The sequence below is a fragment of the Manis javanica genome, chromosome 1 (assembly GCF_040802235.1).
Source record: "Manis javanica isolate MJ-LG chromosome 1, MJ_LKY, whole genome shotgun sequence".
In the NCBI taxonomy this organism is placed as follows: domain Eukaryota; kingdom Metazoa; phylum Chordata; class Mammalia; order Pholidota; family Manidae; genus Manis; species Manis javanica.
Window position 1 is genome coordinate 94161130 of NC_133156.1, and position 6664 is coordinate 94167793.

Genomic DNA, 6664 nt, shown 5'->3' on the forward strand with positions numbered 1-6664 from the left:
AATCTTTGTTAAACAGGCTGGCTTTTGCAAGTCAGAAGGGTCTTGGTTTTCAAGACTATTGTCTCTATGGTTTAAAAAATGGTTATTGAGAAACGTAGTTGCTTTATTTGTTCTTACTGTATTTTACCCTCTCCTGAGGCATCAGCCTCAGCCTCAAATTCAGTTTTAATGGGAGAATAATGGGGGGGCAGGTAGGGAAGGATGTAAGGGATGGAAAGTGAAAGGGGTAGTGATTAGAAGTATTTACTAACAACAAAAACCTATCAAGAAATGTTTAAAAAATACCCTTAGTGTGCTCAGAATTGGCACTACCTGATAGAATCTCAGAGGTGTTTATTGAGGGCATGGCATACTGTTCAAAACCTCTGTGATGCACAACTGTCTTTCATTTACAACTTTCTTAGCAAGATCTTTATTGAGGCCAGTTCTATATCTGACCAAATTTAATGACATAATTTGCCCTGAAAATTTTTTCTGCTTTCTATGCCTCCAAGGTGGTGTTTAAATTTGCCAAGTGTGAAATCTCACCCCAAAGTCTTTTCTTGAAAGTGATTCTGAACATCGAGGAGTGAATGATTTAAGCCACTTCAAATATTGTTACACAAAGCATAGTATGAAATGAGACATGAACTACAAGTCACGAAGGGAAGACCACAATGTCAGGATGTATTTTTAAAAATGAGATTTTGTTGATTCAAATGATATTAGCATTCCTGGATTACACTGGTGGGATGGGGGGTGGGGGTCAAGTAACCAGTTATCTACTACTGTCTTTCAAGCTGAAGGCTCCACTCAGCTTTCTCATAATTTCATCATAAAGAAAAGCTGAATAGCAACATTAGTCAGGAAGGTGCCTGGCACGTAGTGGGTGTTCAAAAGTATATATCGCATGTCTGGCTTCTCACAGGCCATGAAGCAGAGCCTGAGAGACAATCAGAGCTGTCAGATCATCCAACCACCTTGTTTGTCTGGAAGAAACTGGGAGGCGAGTTGACTTTTCAGCATAAGGAAGGAGGTGGGCGTTTGTTCTTGTTCCGTGAGTCTGGGTGTGAGTTGAGCCCTGGAGCCTACACAGTTTTTGGTTGACTCTTGAAGTCTTGCTCACCCCATCACGTGGGACAAAATTTACCTGAAATCTCAAAGGACACTGCAGGGCCCTTTACCATTTAGATCAAGCAGGTGGGGAAGAATGACAAAATTCAAAACCACTTAAGGTTTGGGCCTGCCACACCTGCTGCCTCTTTCATTGAGAAACAGTGTGGTATTTCCTTCCTGTCTGACCCATGAGAAATAACCTCTTCGAACTTTAGTAACCTTACCTGTGAAATTGTAGGGTTGTTGTGAAGATAAGAAGAGATTGACATATCAAGTATCTAGGAATTGAAGCTTAAGATTGTTTTAAATAATAGGTTTTATTTTTACATTTTCTAAATAGGTAAAATTACATATCATACTGAATATGTTCTTTCAAATTACAGTCTCCATCCCCACCCCACTCCATACATTTGTGAGTTGCCCCCTCCCACTGAGTCTCACTGAGTTTAAATTGATCCCTGTGCTCATCTGGAATTGGAGCATATATTGCTGAATATCATAACATAATCAGTCTGAATGTCATTACCATTCATTATCCTTAAAAGCGTTTATGAGACAGCTGTATGCTTGGGGCACTGTCTAGATGGATCCACAGCCTTTGATTTCTGTCATCTTGTCAGCCAAGGTGGTTGTGCAATAGTCAAGTATGCAGACTTAAAGACTGAAGGACTAGCAAAATGAGGTCTCAGTTAAGGCATTTCCTGCACATAAGTGGAGGGAAGGAATCCTTGGGATCATATGGAACCTAGTGAGTAATGCAAGGAATGAGAATTGGGTGTGGAGGTGGGAAGAGGTTATTTAGTCTGGAAAATCTCAAAGATTAGAGGTGCCATGGAGAGCTTCTGATCCTGCCAATGAATGAAATAGTCTGCAGCCATTGTATCCTAGCCTAGGACTACAAGAGAATAAAACAGTCCCTGCTTTCCAGGATCTACCACTTCAGTGCATGCCCAGTGGGTCAGGGCAAACACAGTACAGTGTGTCATTGAGTGTTCTGGGGGAAGTGACTGGTTCAGCTGGGGAGGCGTAGGTGCTTGGGGAAAGCTTCACAGAGGAAGTGGCATTCTGTGGACAAGGAAACTGAGGCCCAGAGAGGCAAAATAAATTGTTCAAGAACACACAAGAGAGAAGTAACAGCTGAGGTTATAACCCAAGCCTTCTGCCCTTGAGCTGTGACTCCTTCAGGGCATTGTCCATACCTGTTGTCTGCCTGAGGAACTTGAGGAATCATGTGGGGAATGAGAGACCCTTGGGACAGAAAGGGAGCTGATCTGGGGCTTCCCATGAAAAATGTTGAGACTGGGGCTTGGTTTATTATGCAAAAAACCCTTCTCCCGGGCAACCCTGGGGTGAAGCTGAGAATGGAGCCCACACATCAGAAAGTCAAGAGTTGAAATGCTAAAGATATCGTTTGAACTCAGAAGTCAGTTCTACTCATGGGCTTTTGCTTCATCTGGCTTGAGTTGTGACATGCTACCAAGAGTCTTCACTGGTGCAATTAAGCCACTGTTTTGACAGTGGTTCTTCCAGGTCTTTGTCGTGGGCTTACTGAAAGGACATAGTGGTAAGTAGCAGAACCCCTAGTAAGACTGTAGACATAGAAATGGGAAAGGGTGGGTGGCAGGATGCCAGGAGTATAAGGTGGGAGAATTTGATGGATAACTGGGTGATAGATTGAAGGATGAATCTTCTATCACCATAAGGCTCTCAGTTGTACAGTTGCTGGTGAGGTGATATTGTCCAGTGTGATGGGGATGTCAGCCAGCATTTTGGGGAGACAAGAGAGGCCTTATAATTTCCTGCCTAAGCTCTCTCTTCTCAACCATGTCTAATTTGAATGTCTCTATCTGGAGCCTTAAGTGATGAAAATCTTGGAATGCTCAAAGTGGTATGGACAACAGCAGTCATTTGAATGTGGTTTTTGAAGACTTTCTGGCTGGGTAGCCTCAAAGTCTGCTGGCAGAATGCACTTCAGGGAAACTTGAATATGTCACCGCAGAAGTAGGAATTACCTACTCGTGGTTTAGTGCTTAATGTTCAAATTGTGTGATAGCTAAAGATTGAGAGAATGAATTAGCTGGAGTTAGGCTGCCCATAAATGCTATTCATGTAATTAGATGATGAGAAGAGAATTCTAAAAGCTTCTAACTCAATTTCCTTCATTTATGATATTTTCATTTAATTAGCCATGACCCTATGGGAGTAGCCTGAGACAGTGTTGAATATGTGGGGGAATAAAAGGAAACAGGAAAATCTGAGACTGATTGTAGTTAACCTAATACATGCACTTTGGGATTCTCGTCAAAGAGATTTGCAGCTCATTGGGTCCCCTCACACATTTCCTCAGTACACTAATATAATCTGATTTCCTAGTTTCAGAATGAGAAATCCAGTGAAATGTAAGAAACACATATATTTAGAGCAATAGTAATATGTCTGAATGTAAGCTGATGCGTTGGACTGCAAACCATTGCTTCAGAAGGTGGCCTTGTGAGATGTCATGAGAGGAAGTAATTTGCTCTGCTGATTCTCTCTGAAAAACCCAAGAGGCTTTATTTGTTTAGTATAACAGATGCTTTTAATTAATTTCAGTAGTTTTATTATCTCATTTCCTGGGTGACCTAACAGCAGAGTGTGAGTAAGCAGAACAGGATGCCATTTCTTAGAAAAGCATTATTCATATTGTTGGAGAGGTGAGCTTTAGGGAAAGGAATGCCTGGAACCACTTACTTGAGACCATAATCCTGATCAGTTGGAGAAAGAAGTCACCAAGTCTCTAAATCAGGGGACTTCTCATCTTTACTCTGAGAGAAACTTATTTTCCAGTTCTGCCAGTATGCTAATGACATGGGAGAGGAAGAGTCTAATCTCAGCACCAGTGAGCTTCTTTGGATCTAAGTAAGGAATCCCATTATATTGGTGAGCTTTGAAGCAAGAGATTCCCTAAATAATTATTAACTTGGTTCTCTCCTCTGCTATTATGTTGAGGTATATGGAAGTACAGATAGGAGAGGAAAGGCAAATGGTCAACAACTGAAAAATTAATGACTTAGATCTCTCCCTATTAACATGGTAAAATGATAAAGTAAAAAAAATTGTGAAAGTATGATACTGCTCTGCATTAAAAGAAAGTAATACATATGTAGCCTCAGGAATGAACAGGGAAATACAAATTAAAACAGCAGTGAGGTGCCATTTCACATCCACCAGATGGGCAGACACTAAAAGGCCTGCTAATACCAAGTGTTCTTGAGGATCTAAGAAAATAGAAACTCATATTCGTTGGCGGAGGGCAGGTTTAGTACCATTACTTCGTAGAGCAAGTTTGCAGTTTCCTGTAAAGTTGGAGATGCATCTCTTCTATGAATCAGTTTGAAGTATTTACTCTAAGACTTTCTGACAGATGCTTAAGAAACACTGTTTTTAATATAAAAAAAGTGGATATGACCCAGCCTCTATTAACTAGAGTGGGGGCTTATTAACTGCTGGGTGAAATCCAGCTCACTCTATTTCTGCAAAGCTTGTAAATAGTTTTGACATTTTTAAGTGCTTTAAAATATCAAAGACAAATAATGTTTTCTAATGTGTAAAAATTACATGAAATTCAAATGTTCGTGTCCATAGTAAAGTTTCATTGGGTTGCTCCTCTCTGAGGTTGCCTGCACTCCCATCTGAGTGTATACTGAGTTATCAAATAAGTTTCTTGTTGTATGAGCCTATTGAAAAAGAAAAAAAAGCTTAATTGGAACACAGCCATGCTCATTCATTTAAGTTTTGTATTGTGAGGCCTACCACGAGATTATGATGTATGCTAAGATTTGAGGAACCAATCAATGGTGATTGGTTAGCGAAATGGTGGTTAGATTGTGATAGATTCAGACAATGGAATAGTGTATAAGAGTTAAAAATTAATGACTTAGATCTCTCCCTATTAACATGGTAAAATGATAAAGTAAAAAAAATTGTGAAAGTATGATACTGCTCTGCATTAAAAGAAAGTAAATGTGGTATATATATATATATATATATATATATACACATACATATGTAGCATAAGCTCTAAAACATGCATATGAATAATAATACTAATTATAGAATAGTGGTTACCTCTAAAAATGCGGGGCCATTAAGGAAGAGTTAGATTTTAGCATTATTTATGTTTTATTCCTTAAAAATAGAAAGACTTAAATATGACAAATGTTAGTCTATCATATATAAGTAGTGAGTATGTGATTGTGATAGTTTTTATATACTTGAAAATGTATAGCCATGTCTTCTCATTAAAACAAAACTAGGAATATAAGGAACAATATTAAGTAATTGAATATCAAAAGAGATCATCTACCACCTGAAGATAATTACTTAATAGTATTTGGGGATTTTTCCTTCTAGTCTTTTTTTTTTTCTATGCATGGTAAAGTACTTTTAATTGCATGACATTACAGTTTTGTGTTCATTTACTTTTTATTTAATTTTGGTTCTTAGGAATTTTCCATGTACTTATCCTAACTTTTATAATAACTGTATTTGCTCCATATATGTATAACACTTTTTCTGATTTTTAACATAGTATATGTTTGCTATAAAAATTTGGAAAATAAAGTATAATGAAAATCAAAACTATCTTTTATTGCAGCATTTTGATGCAATAATATTTTTTGTGTATCTTTCCAGTCTTGATTGTTTTTCATCTTTAATTTTTTCACTTAACCATGCATCATGAGACTTTCACCATGATATTAGTGTTCTCAAATATGATTTTAATGGTTCCATGTTATTGTATCATATGTGGATTAAGAAATGCAAATGCTCATTTAAGCCGTCTTTCTTTCTTACTCTGTCCATATTTGTTAGTATGAGACTGAATCATCTATTGTTGATTTTGTGTGGGACAGGGAGGGAGAAGCAAGGGCAGGGGGTACTGAAGAAAAGACCCCTGAGCTCTGAGGAGTGGACAGGAGAGGAGTTGTGCATGATCCTGATCCCAAATGGGCCCTGCATGAGTTGAAAGATCTTTCATCCCCACTTTCTCCTGGACTGTAGGTGTGTGGCTGGCTGACTGGTAGGGCAAACTTTCCTGGGGACAACGTACTGTATTGTCTGGTTCTCACCTTCCATATTGAGGAGATAAGTGGTAACTGTTGGGTGGCAAATATAAAACCATTAAATCACAACTTATTTACAAGCAGTACTTTAGAGGTCATTTCACTCTAATGTCTTTATGTAATCAAGTAGCCCAAGATCATGTTTTATTTTTCTTCATCTTTTGTTGTAAACTTTCTTTTTACAATTCGGAAATGTGTGTTTGTCCACATTTTAACATCCCTAAAACTGGGATGGGTCTCACAATCCCTGGTGTTTTGTTGTGCCTTTCAACTGTTGTTCCCATTTTAACATCTCTGACATCAGGATGTGACTGACAATCAGTGACTTCCTAGGTTCAATAAAATACAATATTTTAAAGCTGTGGTTTTCAATCCTGGCTGCACATTGGAATTGTCTGGAGTACTTTAAAGCTGTATCTAAGATGCTTGCTTGGTCCTCACTTCAGAGATTCTATTAAACTGGT